At 30.9% G+C, this 19,446-nt stretch overlaps 2 protein-coding genes across 3 annotated transcripts in view; one reads left to right on the forward strand and one right to left on the reverse strand.

Annotated features, from left to right (window-relative positions):
• The window catches only part of LOC129985241 (serine/threonine-protein kinase OSR1-like), a 156,641-nt gene that overhangs the window by 125,344 nt on the left and 11,851 nt on the right, over positions 1–19,446 (reverse strand). The gene's annotated exons all lie outside the window — the stretch shown is intronic.
• Positions 1–19,446, forward strand: part of LOC129985242 (oxysterol-binding protein-related protein 2-like) — a 213,299-nt gene that overhangs the window by 20,871 nt on the left and 172,982 nt on the right. The gene's annotated exons all lie outside the window — the stretch shown is intronic.

Consider the following 19,446-nt stretch of genomic DNA (forward strand, 5'->3'; position numbering starts at 1 on the left):
TTAATTATGTGATATTAAGCGATATTATTGAGAAGCGATATTAATTATGTGATATTAAGCGTAAATTTTTTTTATAATTTCATACATTTAATTCTTAATAATAATTCACATATCTTTTTAATTTTTATTGCTAACACATTTCTTGATATTTCTTTTTTAGGTCTCTTATAATTATACATTCAAAGTTTACTTACTCGTATAAAAAATATACAAAGGGAAAATATTATACGGATAAAGAATTTGATCTTGAGATTTCCATAATTCTTCAATTTCATACATGTTTAAATTAGAAAATTTCATTTTTTGGATTAAGCTTACCTTTCAATACGATAATTCTATGTAATAGGTTCAGTTCAATTATATTAAAGTCCCGTTATAAAAGAAGACACCTGAGCTGGCAATCCCCTCTCCAAACTTCCGCACTACACAAACAGCCCCGACGGATTTAACGTGCACCAGACCCACTTACACGGCGGTTCTTCAGTGGAATTGCGTTTCAACCCTGAAACCCTCCCGGTTGCACAGTCGAGGCTTTACCATCAAGCCTCCGGGACTCAACCATATTTAGGAAATTTATTTGTACAAGTGAAAATGCCAACTAAAATTATAAAGAACTTAACAAACAAAATTTAGTACACTGATTTATCATCTGAAATGAAGATATTGTTACGGAATTTCGTTTGGATAGTGGAATTTATATGGTGTGAAGAACGCTCAATCACCAGGCGGCAGTAGAAAATAAAACAACGATGTTTATTTACACAAAGACACACAGGACAGCACAAAGACGATTATCTTCAGCCCGTGACGTGCAGCATACAACGGTCTCTACTGCAGACAGTAGCGCACAGCTTAGTTCAGCACTAGATTCACTCCGTCGCTGCTCCGCTTGTCTCTGGAAGGCCAGTTCTTCACCGTCGATCCCGACTACTCTTCTCCGTCGCTTCCGACTACTCTCTGGTTCACCACTGGTTCGCGACTGTCCGGCAGCTGCGGCTGCTTCCTTTTATAGGTCTCAGGAGGCGGGGCTAGAAACCTCTCAACTAATCAGGAACGTTCGAGGCGTAACTCGGTTCCTACTGGACGGATTGGGAAAATTCTCGATGTTTCGGTAATAATCTATTTTGGCGCCAAATTCGTCGCCAAGTCGCCAAATGGTCACCAAGTTTGTCGCCAAGCTCTGGGATCTCCCATGGAACCTATGCTGGGAAGCCGCATCAAGGATTCGTAACAATATATATCAATTCTGAACCAAATTTGTCAAAAGGTTATCTTTTAATGATCTATTTAATCGAGTATATATAAAAGCAATAACTCAAAAATGGAACGAGGTAGATAAACGAAATTTTATACATATTTTTGTTATTTATTTATGCTTGTAATAGTTATCAAAATGTAGTATCTGTATGAAATTTTATATGTTATCCTATTTTAAAAATTATAGGTATATCTGACTTTTTTTAATCCATCGGGCAGAAGGTTACTAAAATGCATACTTGATTCTCTTCTCTACACCATAAAAGACAAAATGCTTACGTACCATTCTGTCACTCTATGTTACATTTGCACAGGAGTGGGATGCTTATGTTGTCACATTGCCGCTTCGGCTTGTTTTCCGATTGAGAGAGCAATAAAAATTTGATTACTTGCTGAGTTCCCGATCTTGCGCTTGGTACAAATTTTTCAAGTTGTAAAAAGTGGACATAACTCTTTTATAGGAAATGTCTCAGAAACTTCTTGAGAGACATCTCCGGCTGGTTTAAATAATAAATCCAGAAAAGTATGTTAAAAAAAACTAGTTTAGAGGTCCGTCTTATCCAGTGGGCAAATTAAGGTTTAAACCAAGGACATTATTGATCCAAATGCGATAAAATATTTTCTGTGTTGATTTTATTTTAATTTTGAACCAAAATGAATTATTTTATTATAATTTTAAATATGTTAAAAATAAAGTTATGATTACAGAACATAATTAGATATCCAACCATTTTATACTGTTATTAAAAAATATGCATATCAATTCAAACAATTTTCATAAAATCAGTGCGAAAACCTTAAACAATGTTAAGAATATGAATGGTTACTGACATTATCGTTAATAAATCAGGTATTATGTATTATTTGATATACTACTAATACATAGTAGTGTATCAAAACACTTCTTTTATCCAAACATCGAGAACTATATTAAAATTTTAAACGCTATTTTTACCCAAGGGAACGCATTTTTTTGATATGGTGGTATTCAGTGCGTTAAAGAATATTACATATCTCATAACAATTTCCAAAGTGTAATGCATTATTTTAAAAACAATAATAGTGTTTGTATTGTGAATGAATACAATTTTCATAATTATTTTTATGTGAGCGTATTTGTAAGCGCCTAATATATACCGTGTAAAGTATAAAATCTTTCATTATTTCATGTTAGAAGAAATTAATTTGCAGATTAAGAGTGACGAAAGTTTATTTGCAAGAACCCATTTTGAAAAAGATGCGGTATTGAAAATTATAAGTCGTTATTTATAAGAGAATAAATGAAAATTTTATTTTTTGCTCATTAATTATTTTATTAAGTGGTGCTTCCGTTATGCAAGCATTAAAATTTCTATTTGTGGCTCTGTTGCGACGCCAAATAATTCGTGTACAGAACATACAAATTTGTTAGATGGCTCTGCTAGTTCTGTGGATGAGTTTATTGCTGTTCATATTGTACTATCATGTCTTACTTTTTTCTACTCATCTTTCTTAAGGCAGTGATATTAGAAGGTTGTAAGAAGAGAACAACCAATGGTTCAATTAAAATCTTTCATGAAAATGTTTTTTGAAAAGAGTTTGAAGATAAGAAATACTTATGCAATTTTCAATCATATTCTACAAAAGATAAGTTTATCGAATTCGAATTGATTTTGGATATGAATGGGAAATGATATCAGCATTAAAATATAATAAATTTATTGATTTTTGCTTTCTTAAAATAACCTTGGCAGTCCATTAAAATATTTTACAACTTTTAATGAGCTTAATAACTCATCAATACATTTATTATAAAAGATAACCAATCTCTTGTAATAAATGTAAACGTATTTTAGCAGTTGCGTGACTTAATAGAATAAATTTTTCAAATTTTAACTCCGATTTATTTCCCTACAGGAGGCATATTATGTACAATTAAGAATCGAAGAGATACGTTTCTCTACATCAGGACACAAAAGCAGAAGAGGTCAAAAGCTTTCCCTCAGTGGTTTTTCTATGAGATTCTAAGAGGGATTTCTTTGACACTTGTAGTCTTAGGAAAGGAAAAACTTGGTATCTTTAAAAGAATGTGTTAAGCATTAAGGGTTTTTATCCCTTCATTTGGGGGTGGGGGTGGGGAGGTGGGAGGGGAATGCCGAGACTTGCAATTTTATACAGCGCGTGTTAAAAATAATTAAATAAAAATTAGGATTGGATCAGAAAATAAGAGACAATTTTAGAATGAAGTTAACATGGGCAAAATTAGAAAATTAATTGGGATTGAAGTTAAATTAAGAGATATCATTAAACACATACATACTCTCACATACATATATATCAACATATTATAGTTGCAATGGCTGCTCCATAAATTTTAATTCTATCATTTTCTATTGTAAGAGTTTTTCAATGAGCAATAAATCGAATTTAATGAAATTTTATGTTTTATTTTGTAAGTTATAACTGCTTTATATAGATAAAGAAATTTTCAAAGGGAAGAAACAAACAAAAATACAAAAATTTCCAGAATTTATGGATTAATTTGGAAATTTGAAAACTACCATTCTATTAACAATAATACTAGTTTTTCTATTAATTTATAAAACTTGAACATGGTGAAAATTATTTTCGAAATCTTTGAAAGCTAAGTCTCTTACAGATTTTCCAAATTTGATAGAAAGTAAAAGAAATTTAAAGTGGATATCTGAATATTTTTTACTCTACATTTCTTCAAAAATTGCTCTAAATTACAAAATTCTTTGACAACATTTCTCATCATATTGGTTCTCTAAAACAATTGATTTTTCGTATGCTAGATAGAAGATGAAAAATAATCAAACAATTGTTTTGTTTAAAAGTCGCGACAACCAAATTAGTTTATCACTCATGTACTTTACATCTAAAAGATTATTTCTTAAAGAAAGGGAAAACATAAAAAGACATAAATAACTTAAGATTTCTCCTTAACCTTACGATCTAAAATTATGTTGTACTTTAAATATAAAAAAATCTAAAAACACTTTATATATTAAAAGGAAGAAATGTCTTTTCCAAAATGCTCTCTTCCTTCTCTTTTTCAAACGCTGTCTTTTTAAATGAAAGAGAAAAAAAATATTTCTATAATTGTCTTAAAAATATCCATACGAATGTTAACCAAACTTGAGACGAAAAAATAGTGAAAAAGCCCTTGTCCTTGTAAGAAGATCAAACTCTGTGCAACAACATGGTATTTATTTTTTTACAAATTTGGATAAAATAAGGCGGTTAAAACCGGTCGAGACCTTCACAAATCAGTAGCTGTCTGAGTCATACTTCAGACTCTGGTTTCAACAAAATAAAATGATAAAATTTTAAATAAATAAAGCCGACGGAATCTAAACTTAGAGCTGTCAATCGTTTTCTTTATGGCAAGAGTACAAATAAGCCATGACCTATTCACTTTATTCTGTGCAATATTTGCATATGTTTAAGACATGATAGCTTAATTGCATATGAAAAAAGTTGAAGTATGAATTAGTATGAATACGTGCACACGACAAAAACATCTAAAGGTCATGGTTATCGACAAAAAGAGTTTTTTTTCCTTAATTGCAGAGTTTTAATACTAAACACAAGTTGCAAGCTGAAATTGTAAATATAAAAAGGACAAATTAAAATTGTATTTCATTTCACACTACCTTTACTTTCTTGTGCTTGATGTACAAAAAATTATATTTGTTAGAGTATTTTATTTCTAGATTTTGATGAATCAGAACATTTTAGAACTCTCTGAGTTCTAAAAATTAAGCATATGCTTTTTTAATAAGTGCTCTTTCATTTTTTTTATAAAGAAATATTTCAATAGGCTGTCAATGTAATAGCAGAAGTTGAAAATAGTTAAAAAGATGTGTGAATTTAAATATTATTAGAATCAACAATAATCAATCATAGTTTCGATTTGAAATAATATATTTTAATTGATCCCCTTTCCCAAAAGACTTTTCGCTTAATTTCGTTTATTATGAGATTGCTTATGATTAAAGGCCACATTCCAAACAATACGCTCAATAAGAATTAGAATATTAAAACAAATTCATGAATATTTTTGTGAATTTAATGAATGCTATTTTAAAACCAAAGAATCCAGAAAGTTGGAATTTGGTGTATTATATTCACGACAAAGATGTAAATTTCTGGGAAATTTTACAGGAAATCCGTCAGAAGATAGTCTATCTTCTAAATCAAAATGTAAAGGGTAAAATCGACAATGTAAAGTTGTATAAATCATATTGTTTCATCATTAGAATTGCAAGATATTTTGTTTTATCATTAGAATTTCAAATCCAGTTTGGATAAAAATATTTAAAAATTAATTGTCTGTCAATCTCTCTGTTCGTATCTTTGAGATAACTGAAAAAGCAACAAGCTTGCTGGAGGAATTTCAGTATATGATGTTTTTTAAAAATAGTAAATATGCATTTATTATTGATTTAAATCTGTTTGCGAGGAAACGTGAGAAAAAAAAACATGAAAAGTTAGATAAATGAAATTTGCTATGTTATTATAACATCAAAATTATAGATTTGTGACGGATTTTTGATTCAATCGAATGAAGACTAGAGGACCATGGCTCATATTTGATTCTGTTCTCAGTTCAACAATATTTAGTACAAAACGAACTTTATTGTGAGAGTAAATGAGAATGCCTAGGAGAGAAAATTTAAACCGTTCTTTATCTCCTAAATACTACATATTTTCATAACAATATCTCTCAATACACTTTTGAAAGCAAAGTTTACAGAATGTCTTAAATTTTTGAAATCAAGAGTCTTAAAATAATAAAGATTTTAGATATGGCTTTTCCAAAAATGAAAATAGTATTTAATTAATAATGTGCAGGTAAAAATATTTTTATTTTAAAAAATGAGATAAAATTAGAAGCATTTTACCCAATTCAAAGCTCATTCAAGATTGAATGAAATAAATTCAACAAGATTGTGCTATAATTTCATAATTTTAAAGTAATATTTTGACACTTCCCTGCTGTCTTTATCAAAAGTATTTGGACATTTTACAGACAATTTATATGTTTACGATCTTTTCAAATAAGTAAATGACTGGCAAGACTTTGTGGTGAATCGCATATAAGCCAGTAACAGCGCTTCTGCTAAAACAGCTGTTCGAGCAGAAGCGCTGTTACTGGCTTATATGCGATTCGGTCACCAGTTTGGTGCGTGGTTTGACACGCATTGCCAAATTTACTTAAAATTAAAGTATTAAAACATTTTTACTTAATGAAAACTGCCAGCCATGTAAATAACAAAAATAAATTTTAATTACAAATTAAATTAACAAATATAAATCATGATACATTGGCCGTAATTCCATCGATCACCACGAGGCAGAAGTTCTAAGCCAGCTGGCGAAGGCAGGAAGTGAGTCACTCGTATTCGTTGGAGAGCAAAGTTCATCTCCTTAGGTATGGTTGATGCTTATCGCCAACTGGCGAAACAAACAGTCATTTATCGCCGGTTTGGCCGCTGCAACTTCATAGATATAATATTATATTTATCATTCTTTATCTATTTAATATTTTAAAAGAATTTTGGTATATTAAGTTCTGTTAGGTAATATTTTTAAAACAATGAGCATTTCATTGAAAACCGGAAATATCATTTAGATAATTTAAAAAATAATTTTTTTTTACTTTGGCATTTAAAATAATTTAAAAGACTCTACATTGAATTGAACAGCATACATTTAAACAAAGCAACAAGTTTTGTAGCTTCCATGAAATTCTTAAGAACCATTCAGCGAATTAAAAGCACTTTATCAATGAAAGATAATTAGCATGTGTATAAAAAAGGGTTATAATTATCTTCAAATCTTTTTATCTATTTTATTACAACTATAATGATATTAAATGATGAGTTCTAAAGAAAAAAATGTGAAGAATCCAAATAAATAGAATAAAGAATTGCAGGCTAAAGAATTTGGTAAGTGATCTTGTTGCTGAAATTGTAATTCTGTATCAATATTTTGTTTCAGTCGGTTAAAAAAAAGGCGCTTAAAATGCCAATTCGATTTTCTTTTATGCGAAGCACAAAACTGGCATGTGCAAGACTCTGAAAATAAAGATCTGAGCTTTCGTGTCATTCAAAATCTTGACTAAGGTTCACAATTGTACGTTGGGGTAGAAGAGGAGAGATAACATCGTTATTTTCTTTTTTCGTAAAAAGTAACAAAAGATTTTCAAGTCTTTTTGAGCAATTTTAATAAGTATTAAATATTTTTATAAAAATAATTTCTACTTTATTGTTACCACATTTCATGATTTTCAAATTGTGAGTAAAATCCTCTTTGATGAAGTCTGTCTATCCAGCTGTTCGTATATTTTCAGAAATTTCAATTCAAAAAGGAATAACTAACAGTTAATTCAATTTATGTTTTGATTTGTCAGTTTGGCATTTCTTTTTTTTAATAAATAACATCTTCGTATTGAAATTCTCTTAGACCGTCTCTTTTCTAAAAGAAAGGAAAACAGTTATCTTGTTTTAGCTTCCCAAACAAAAATCGATAGTTTTTCCTTTTTCTTCATGGTTAGCTTAGCATTTCGGGGCACATCGACTGAAGCCATTGTCCGGAATAAATAGTTGATATTGATGGCTACGCCTTCGAAGTGCTCGACATTTTACTTACATTATCGTATTTTTACCTCCAAGAAATTCTCTCAAAGTTTTTTTAGTGTCTGGAAAATTGTTTAATCTCTGAAGATCTGAGAAATTGTTTTGAAAGTGTTAGAATGAATGGTCTGAGAAGAATAAAGTGATTCTGGCCCCACACAGAGTAAAAAAAAATTCTAAGCAGATTAAGCAATTTGTTGTTGGAGCATTTTATACATAATTAAAAAGAATACTTTGAAACAAACGTAAGTTTTAATTTGTTTGTGAGATGTATTAAAACTTTTCATTTTAGTTGTAATTGCTCACGATTTAAACAAGCGAATCTTTTTTAAGTTTCAGTCTGTTTTTCCAGAATACAACTTTGTGAACTTTATTTTTTATTCTTTTTATATTTTATTTTGGTTTTATTATTTGTTTTCATTTTACTAATTTTTTATCATAGCCAAAACTGAGGATAAGAAGCAAGGGAAAGAAGTAAAAACTTAATGTACATAATTCTTTTTCTACGATTCGTACTACTGACACTCGCGTAGAACTAAAAAAAGGCTTAAAAATTACAGAAAAAATATGAACACATGTAATGTTAGATTGCTGACTAGGATTTTGTCTAAATGCGCTGTGCTCGGAAAGTCGCAGGCAAGTCGGGTAAAAAAATATGTTACTAGCCTCTCTGGCAAATAAATAAGTTCTGAATGAACTGAATTCTGAAATGTTCTGTAAGTTCTAAAAATGAATAAAATATTTTATGCATTAAAAAATATGGATCATATACATTTTCTCCATATGGCCAGCGCGTGGATTTAAGTAGCGTATATAATGAAACCTCTCGTTTAATAAGCTCGTCAATTTAGTTTTTCATTTAAGCACGCTTCTAATTTAATTAACATGTTAATAACCTTTAGTTATTTTTTTTTACTTATGCAATTTTGTTATATTTGTTGTTTTTATTTTGTTTGTTATTTTTTTTTAAATTTTACTTTTGTTCTTTCTCATGTTTAACTGGCTAGGCTGCAATCATTTTTTCGCAGCCTACTTAGTTCTAAGTTACAACTAAGTAGACTTAGTATAATTACTTGTATGTAGATTTAGTTGTAACAATATTTATAAACATTAAGTGTTTGCTAAATAACAATGTGAACAAACTGGACGACATGCAGTCATAAGCCACAATAAATAAATAGCAACGTACACACTTCACAAAATTACAAAAATAAAATAAAAATTAACCCAAAGTTATTAACATGTTGATTAAATTAGAAATGTGCCTAAATGCGAAATTAAATTGTGTAGTTTATTAAACGAGATATTTCAATACGTGCATTACTTAAATCTACTTCCTGGCCATATGGAAAAATTATATTTAGCATAAAAAAAAATTCGAACTGTGTCCTGTTCCTTCTGGAGTTAGCGAATTTTTTTCAATTAGTCTATTATATTTGTTTAAAATTAGTTTTTTTTTACCAATAAACTTAAACTCAATTCAGCAATAACACAATAACAGCTAATAAAAATTAACTTCTTTCTTTCTTTCGCCACAGAATATCCCCGAACTTGGAATCTCTAGGATTCCCTGTCGGTTGAAAGGATATACGTGGGAGTATTTATTAAGATAAAAAAAAATACACCTAAAAAGACATAAAATATCATCAATACATATAAAAAGTAACTACATACAATATTATAATGATGAAGGAGGTGTTCGGTGGGGAGTATGAGTAGATGAAATCTATTGAAGGTAATATATTCTGGAGAAGAGCTTGGTTGAGAAATGAAACGAAAATTTATACTGGGCTTGGGTCTGGAGAAATCAATTCCTCGTTCTCTTGTAGGAACCAAAAAAAAAAAAAACAATGATTATTTTTAAAATTAATTAAATCTCTTATGCGAAGTTTATTTTTATGGTTTTTCCTATCCTACTGGGGGCCACCTCAGAAAAAAGGATGAGAAGCTTCCGGAATTGTGGTTGGTTCTTGCTTCCCTAGTGAGTACAGAAAAAGTTGCGGGGTGGCTATCTCCCATCGATAACGGGGCGTACTTCCCAAGACTAAGGTTGTATTGTGGCCGGTGATGGCCATTAATGCTCAACCACAATTATCGCTAGTGTTGCTGCTGTGGTAGTCCGGTCATTCAATTTTATTCGTGTGCCTTCGGGCGGGTCGGAGTATTCAAATTTGTGATCATGGTTTCCTGAATGAATAATAACAATAAAGAGGATTTCAAGTTAATAGAGAAATAACGTATTTCTATTCATTCAATTATATGAGAGAAAAGAAAAACAGGGTTCAGAAAGGAATTAACCATATATAAACTCATTGCTAAATTAAAACTTCATTTTTGTTAGTTATAAAAAAATCCTACATTTAAAGAAAATAAAAACAGGATTTGCAATGAGATTCTCTCAACATGCAAAAATAAAAAAAACTAATTAGTTTTTCACATTAATTTTTTCCAAGGAAAAAAAACACTCTTGTAAAGGTATGGGAAAAGTTTTAATATTATTACAATGTAGAAAATTGTTGAAATTATATTAAAAATACTTTAAAAATGTTTTGTAATTTATGAGAAATAATGCAATATTGCTAAACTCATATCAATGAAAAGAGAGTTTTTGAATTTTCTCATAATATGAAAATCATTGTTGAGCTATAGCATTTCACGATTATCAAAAAAAAAAAAAAAAAAAAAAAAAAAAAAAATTGATATTTATATTCATAATTAAGATTTTAATAAAAAAATCTTTCCGTGATACCCTTACTCACCATTCAAAGTACGCATGTGCGAAATTTGTTAAGTTTGTTCTGTACTATGTCAAGGTATACCTCACCCGCTCCAATACACAGAAATACATGAATTTTGATTAATTTAGAGATAATAAAGTGTCACGTGATTTATTCATAGATTTCATTCAGCACATAATACATACATGCCGTGATATACGATCATGTTTAGTTCCGACTAACAGTTTATTAATGGAATTGGCTTTAAGCTGGATTTCTGTGTTTCAATAGTATTTTCAATTAATATAAAAATTGCACATAAAACACCAAATTTATGATATGATGCATAATTAAGTATATTTTACAAATAATTTGGAAAACCAAAGAACCATTTTCTCAAATATTTCATCGATTTTGCCAATTTTTACTTCATTTGAAAGTTTTCTGCATTTAGATATATCGTCAATGGCTTCTTAACTCACCCACTCCTTTTTCTAGCAAAATAAGATTTATACGCAGCCGCCAACTTTAACTACTGAGGCGATTTTGCCTGTTTTTTTTCGATAATTTCTTTTGTCTCTGTATGTGCGCACCCTGACCAACCATTAAATTCTGCGTTTATTGCACGAGTATTATTTTAAAATAATATTTCATTTACAGTGGTAAGATGCAGTTCATCTAAGTTAGTTGGCGTTACTAAATAATTCTATTAGCATGGTGGTCGAATAACTAGCCGAAGGAGCTAGTTGCAGATAAAGTGAAAAATATATGCTATCTACTTTTGTTGCTCGTACTGTAAATAAAAAATAGCTTGAATTTAAATTTTATTTTTTACAATTTGAAATTTGAAAGTGCAGATGGTTGCAAATGGAGGGAAAGGTATAATATAAAGTAAAAATATATATTCCTTGTTTCTTTGTAGATATTGTTTCGATATATGTTATCTTCTTTTAAAACATTCATACTCAATCCAGTAATAAACCATGAAGTACAACTACAATACATCTTTGAATTCCAACAGAAAGAAATTCCTTTTCTTCTGAAAAAAAAAATTGACAACTTCATACAAAAATACGCTTAGACGCACTTTTTGACGAAAAAAGAAAACAGCTCTCTTGTTCTGATTTCTGAAACGAAAATCGATGGGTGTCCTTTCTTCTTTTTAGTTGGCACAGCACTTCAGAACGTTTATGCTGCAGCCATTGTCCGAAATAAATAGTTAATGTATTGATGGCTGTGTTTCTGTAGCGTTTGATGCCATTTTTCTTTACTCTTTTCTTCTAAGGAATCCTCTTCAATTTTTCTTATTGTCTGGATACATAATTTAATCGCTTTGAGAAGCTGCGAATTTTTTTTCAAAGTTAAAAGTACAAGTGGTCTGGTACGTATAACTGGTTTTTGTTTTTGTAGTTGGGCAAAATTTTAAAAAAGAACAATTTTAAAAAAGAAATGAAACTTGCTATTCTTATAGAATTGTACAGATTGCTTTAAAAAGAAACGCAGTCGTCAAAGCGGATCGAGATTCTCTTTAAACGCGAACGTTCGGTGTCTGTAAATTTGTTTATTATGTTATGCCATCGATTTTCTTCAAATTTGGCTCAAATGTCCCTTGTAGACAAAAGGAACGACATATATGTAAAGACTTCAATTTTTTAAAATTCTGTTTTAAGAGGTGCAATCGTTTTAAGGATACCAATTTTGGAGAATTTATGATGAATTCGGCATCTTTATTTTGGTAATGACGAAACATTTAATTTTGCTTATACAAGGTTATTCAAAAATGAGAATAATGTTTATATTGTTACGAAATTTCCGGGGTTCATTTGGATAGTGGGGGTAATATGGTGTGAAGAACGCTCAATCACCAGGCAGCAGTAGAAAATAAAACAACGACGTTTATTTACACGAAGACACACAGGACAGCACAAAGACGACAACTATATACAGCACAGAAGACGAAGACGTGCAGCATACAACGGTCTCTACTGCAGACAGTAGCGCACAGCTTAGTTCAGCACTCGCTTCACTCCGTCGCTGCTCCGCTTATTTCTGGAAGGCCAGTTCTTTACCGTCGGTTCCGACTACGCTTCGACTCCACTGGTCCACGACTCTTCTCTGTCGCTTCCAACTATGACCCGTTCACGACTCCGCACTGTCGCTTCCGACAACTCTTCGACTACTCTCTGGTTCACCACTGCTGGGTCACGACTCGACTCCTGCAGCTACAGGCTGCTCCTTTTATAGGTCTCAGGAGGTGGGGCTAGAAGCCTCTCAACCAATCAGGTACGTTCAAGGCGTATCTCCATTCCTACCGGACGGATCGGGAAAATTCTCGATGTTTTGAGTATAATCTATTTTGGCGCCAAAGTCGCCAAATTCATCGCCAAGCTCTGGGATCTCCTATGGAACCCACTATGCTGGGAAGCCGCATCAAGGATTCGTAACAATATATATATATATATATATATATATTACTGAATTACTGACAAATAGAGAGGATAAATTATGGGACAGTTCAAAGCTTTTTACTTTCTAGTATACTAAATTCAGAGGAAATATTGTAATGCCAAAAAATTCAGATTTTGACGAATATCCATGTTTTAGACATCTCCGAATCCGAAAAATATATGTTCGCATCATGTGAATTTGTTTGGGATTGCGGTCACTCCAAAAGTCTTTGAGCTAGATAAATGAAATTTGGTATATGGAATTATGATCAAAATTCAAATTTTCAACGAAATACATCAAACGGAAATATGTCTGTTTGGCTACGAATACAAGTGTACACGATAACTATACAATAGAAAAACTAACAAGATAAAATTTAGTACACAGCTTTGGCATCTAAAGTATAGATCCGTGCCAAATTTTGCGCCAAATTCCTCAAACAGTTGACCATCTGTCGGTCTCCCCTTTCGCACGCGTGTGTAAACGTAATAATTCCTAAACGCAGTGATTTGAAATTGATGAATTTCGGTATGTACCTTATGATTACAACTGAAGTATTATGATAAATTTTGATGTCGATGAACAGACAAAAATATACATTATCAGGATAAATTAGATATATTCTCGCTGGATTCACGCCGAATTTGTCACTCGCGTTCTCTAATACTATGCACGGTATTCGCAGACTTATCCTAGATCCACAATTTTATGCGGATAAAAGGGGATAAGACTTTTATTGGGAAGTATGCCAGAAATTTACGTTGAGAACTCTCCAGCTGGTTTAAATGTCTCAACATCGTAATCTTTTTAATGGCTTCAATGCTTGGCGAGTCTATGGCGAGTTTGACATTTTTAAATATTTGGATCATTTTGGTAATGACGGGACATGCAATTTTGCTAACATAGCTTTATTCAAAAAGGAGGAGTAGATTTAAAATACTTATTTGTTATAACCTACAATAAATAGAGATATATACAATGGATAAAGAGCAGTTCAGTTTTTCCATTTTTTTTTCATTCGTATAATCCTATTAAAAGAGCCGTTGTTGTTTGTTTACGAGAAAATGGAGACCCTTGAAAAATCGTTTTCTGACTTGCAGTGCGAAGAGAGTGAAACCATTGTTGCATTGTAGCGCGCATTTCAGACAGTCTGGTTATTAAACACATTTACAGTTTACAAGAAACTCATAGAATATGGTTGCATATTCAAAAGAAAAAGCACAAGTATCACTTTAAAATGACAAAGAAAACTAATTTCTATGATAATTTTTTTTAAAAAAAACTAAAATCACTGGCGAGAATAATCAGATTACACACCGTTTATGGTTGTAAGAAAGCAATAACTGAACACACGGAAATGAAGTTGGCTCACGTGACAGCTAGTTACATGAAAAACGTGACTTCAAAGGTCACGTAATATTTACCTGCACGTAGTCTTTGTGTTATGACGTCATGTGACTTTTTTTTTTACTAGATACGCAGTAATTACACTGCAAAACTGAACTCATGAGGGTGCATTCGATGTGTATTGAGAGATTAAGAATTAATCATTAGGAAAATTAATTTATAAAATACAATCAATGAAATGAGAATAATGGTGCTAGTTGAGATAAATTTTTTCATACCTAAAGAAAAGAAGAAAATTTTCTAAATTAACTTTTTTTTATGCGTAAACAAAAAGATAAATAAATAAAAACTCTAACAAAATAAATATATAAAAGCCGATTAAATAAAATACAAGAAATAATGATAAAAGTGACTAAAACTATTTTTTTTCATTTGAAATCACAGAAGCAAAATGCAACTCTGAGAATTTTGAAAAGTATTGAAAGGAATCTTAAAACTTGCCTTTCTTTCTCTCCAGTAACTTTTCCCTTTTTTAGTTTGCCAGAATGCCGATGAATGCATTTTTTAACACAGCAGAACAATATTTATACATCCCATATAATGCAATAAATATTTTCAATGCAATAAAAATAATAGGGTAATAAAAATATCGAAAGATTTGAATTATTTTTAACTATTTTACAAGTGGTTAAGTTGCATAGCACTAAAATTACATAGTTTAAAACATTGCATTAAAGAATTAAGATATACATTATGCGATTTCGAAAGAGAGAGATAAGTTAATTATGCAATATATTTAAATAATTTGATTGTGTATGAAACAATCTCTAGTGAGTTTTATATAAGAAAGAAAGGACTAGAATTGCAAAATATATTTTCTTTAAAACGCAATTGTATCTCATCATTTGACTATTTTCCCTGCCAACAAGCAGTGGCACACTCAACAAGTACAGGTGGTGTTCAAACGAAAAGATACGAAATGACATTGTGAGTATAAATGAAGACTTTATTCAAAGTATACACCATAGGCCCGAGCACAACGATCCCATTCATTGACGAACCAAAGGATTCTTTGTTCCCAGAATTCCTGTGGCCGTGACGAGACCCGGTCCTTTACAGTGTCCTTGAGTTCGCTGTCCGAGTTGAAGCAATTCCTTCTCAGATGTCTTTTCAGGGTAATAAACACATGAAATTCGCAGGGTGACATGTCCGGGCTGTAGGGCGGATGGTCGAGCTTCTCTCGATTGAACTTGGCTAGTTAAGCGTATGTGACCCTGGAGACGTGTGGACGTTATCATGGAGCAGAACCACATCTCCGTGAGTAGCCCTGATCTTTTGTTTATGATGGACCTGCATAGTCTTTGAAGTGTCTCACAGTACACATCGAAGTTAATTGTCACCATCCTGTCTTCACATGTACTACTACGTGATGGTTGGGTTGATGGGGCGCCTAGCCCCCGGCAGGGGCATATCCCCGGTAAGGAGAGACTTCACAGTGCTTTGCTGTCTATACTTTCCCGTGGCCTTTAACATGTACTGACACGTCAATTGGACGGTGCTCTTTATAAGAGCCTCTGCTCTCTCCCGCGCATGCTCCGATCTACGTCGGAGACTCCAGTCGCATCCCTAGACGTCTCGCTACGTTCTCCCATATCGGCATAGGCAAATATATTAACGGTTATGTTGTTATGACGTTTCGTACCTTTTCATTTGAACACCCCTTGTAATTTAAATTGCATGGCACTAAAATTTCATGATTTAAAATATTGTATTAAAAAAGAGATACAATATGTAATATTTCTCAGTTTTTTGATTGTATATTAGTATGTTTTATTTAAGCAAAAAAAAAAAAAAAAATAAGGGACTGGGATTGCAAAATGTGAGTCTTTGAATCGTATTGTATATAATAGCATTGCTTTTCCTACAAATTATTAATTTATGCACCATCGGCTAAAAAAATTCCTAAATACTAAATAGACTAATTTTTAATTTAAGAATCTACGATTTTAAGTTTAATTAAGCCTTTTATTGCTATGCTTCATTCTTGGCTTATTTGTTTCTTGTTATTGTCAGAATGTAAATTTGCTGTTATTTGCTGAGCTTACTTTGGCGGATTTTTAAAAAAAAATCGAAATTAGTAAGTTAAACAAAAGCAAGATCATTTGAATGCATATATCATTTAGTATAGATGCTATTAGTTTATTCTGATAAATAAATCAGAATAAACTAATAGCATTTATCTATCTGATTTCTGCATCGATCTAATAGCATTATCTGTATTAGATAGATACATCTAATGCTATTAGATAAATATTATTAGATAGATACACATTTCAGCATTTATCTGTATGATTCTGATTTATCTATCAGAATAATCAGAACCGACTAGATTTCGACGGTAGTTAGAATCTAATCGACTAAAAATACTTCATTATTTATTTAATTTCGATTCTTTTTTTTAAATACTAATTGAAATCCGATAATTTTCAAAATATATAATACTTGGTAAAATTATTATTTATTTACACTAAAAGAATTTTTTGATGCATTTACATTTGTGATCTATTAAAAAAAATCTGATTGTATATTTCTGAAATTTCCAAATAAAAAAGAGAAGTTTAATGAAATAAAAAAGAATCATTTTAAACAACAACAAAAAAAAATCACTAAATAAACTGCAATAAATGAACACTTTTAAATGAATAATAAGCATCTGAACAGTAATGTTCAATACACAAAGGCAGGTAAACATAATCCAATATCTCTACTGTTTCCGATCATCGATCATTAATCAGTAAGTCACAGGAAATTCCCAGTTTACTGCGATTCCAATTTCTGATTAAATAGAGACTAATTAATTTCGAAACAATTTGATTGAAGGTTTGCATCCGATTAGGAACAGAGGTCGCCAAATTTCCTCTAATAAATCTGATATTTCGCAATGGCTTATACTATGAAATGCTTATAAAATATTTGATATATCATACAAAGTTTCTCTGGTAATTAAATGACACTGAAATATCTAGTTAGTAGGTAATTTCTGAAACTCTAAATGAAATTATTATACTAATCGCAGTAAAATATAAAATTTTGGATATTCGATTGTCATGAAATGTAAAAGTGAATTCTGAACAGCATTTTGAAGCTGCGCTGGCCTATTGATAAGGTCTAGGCTCCAGGGTCGAAGACCGAGTCTATTAAAGAAACCGACGTACACCTAAATCTGATATATCATGAAGGAAATATCCATCTATTGATATTAGGAGGAATTCTGGAGAAAAGGATAACAGCTCATCCATCATCCTCGTTGTCTGAACGTGGTTCAAAAGTAACCCGATGTTGCTTTAATATAGGATGTTATTATAATTAAATTAAAAACTGCGTCACATATAAAATGGGAAATGCTAAAAAGGTATATTCCCTCCACTGTTTACTCGTTATCGGTAAAAGAACTGTTAATAGTATCTCCCCTTTCTCATGGATCGATGAACTTAAAATTCAAATTGCTTACATCCTCATACCAGAATCCATTCCAGTCAATCCTGTAAAGACTGACTGAGTAAACAAGCGGTGAAATATTATGCATCTTTTCTTCGCCATATGGTTTTCATATTACAAAGAAATATGATACTTAAATGTAATCTATATTTTAAAAATATTTTTAAAAAATTAAAAGCAGATGAATAAAAAATAATGAAAGAGATGATCCTCAAATACATCATCAACGTTCGCCTACTCCTAATTACGTCAGTTTCACAAAAATATCTTAAAACTTCGACAGAGTTCCCACCCCTAGTGTCAAGAACTAAAACGATTATTACAATTAATTTCACAACTTTATAGACATGGTTATCAATCAAAATTTGCTATATTTATGGGGCAAATGTAATTTAAAGTAAAACTTTCGTTTATTGATAAGATATAGTTTATCAAATACTGTTTGAAACGACTAAATTTATACTATTAAAATTATGAGCAAATACCTCTTCGCTGAAGGCCTCTTATCAGTAATGATAAGTACATTTGATAAAAATTTAGATCAAATACTTAAAAAAAAGTTTAAATCATCATTTTCTTGATCACTCAATAAAACAACTTAGTTTTTAAAGTAATTTTAAAAATTGCGCACTTCTTTTTAGCACTCTTTTTCTTATAATACACAAATATGATCTCGAGTCATTAACACTTGTGAGTAAAGAGCTGATCATTGAAGGCTTTTAGTCAGTAATAATAAGTACATTAGATAATAATTTAGATCAAATACTTAAAACAAAGTTAAAATCATCAATTTCCTGACCACTCAATAAAACAAGTAAGTTTTTAAAATAATGTTAAGAATTGCGCACTTCTTTTTAGCACTCTTTTTCTTATAATACACAAATATGATCTCGAGTCATTAAGACTTGTGAGTAAACAGCTGATCTTTGAAGGTCTTTAGTCAGTAATGATAAGTACATTAGATAATAGTTTAGATCAAATACTTAAAACAAAGTTAAAATCATCAATTTCCTGACCACTCAATAAAACAATGAAGTTTTTTTAAAAACAAATGTACACTTCTTTTTAGCACTCTATTAATTATAAAACACAAATATGATCCCGAGTCATTAACATTGTGAGTAAGGAGCTGATCGTTGAAGGACTTTAATCAGTAATGATAAGTGGATTTGGCAATAATTCAATTCAAATACTTAAAAAAAAATTTTTTAATCCTCATTTTCCTGACCACTTAATAAAACGACTAAATTTTTGAAATAATAAAAAACAATACACCACTTCTTTTCCGCAATCTCTTTCACTGATCTAATAATACACAAATATGATCTCGAGTCATAGCCTTCGAAATTCAATTACGACGGGATGAATATTTTCGCTGTTGTGATGGATTGCCTGCGGTTATTTAGTATCTCTCCATGCAGGTTTTCTCTTTTCATTGAAGATGAAAAGATTAGGCTAGTTTGCGTTATCGTTAAAACATAGATAATTTGTTTTCATCCAATCTTTTCAAATTTTTTTAGTCTCTTAAAGGAAAGAAA

The sequence above is a fragment of the Argiope bruennichi genome, chromosome 9 (genome assembly GCF_947563725.1).
Source record: "Argiope bruennichi chromosome 9, qqArgBrue1.1, whole genome shotgun sequence".
NCBI lineage: Eukaryota > Metazoa > Arthropoda > Arachnida > Araneae > Araneidae > Argiope > Argiope bruennichi.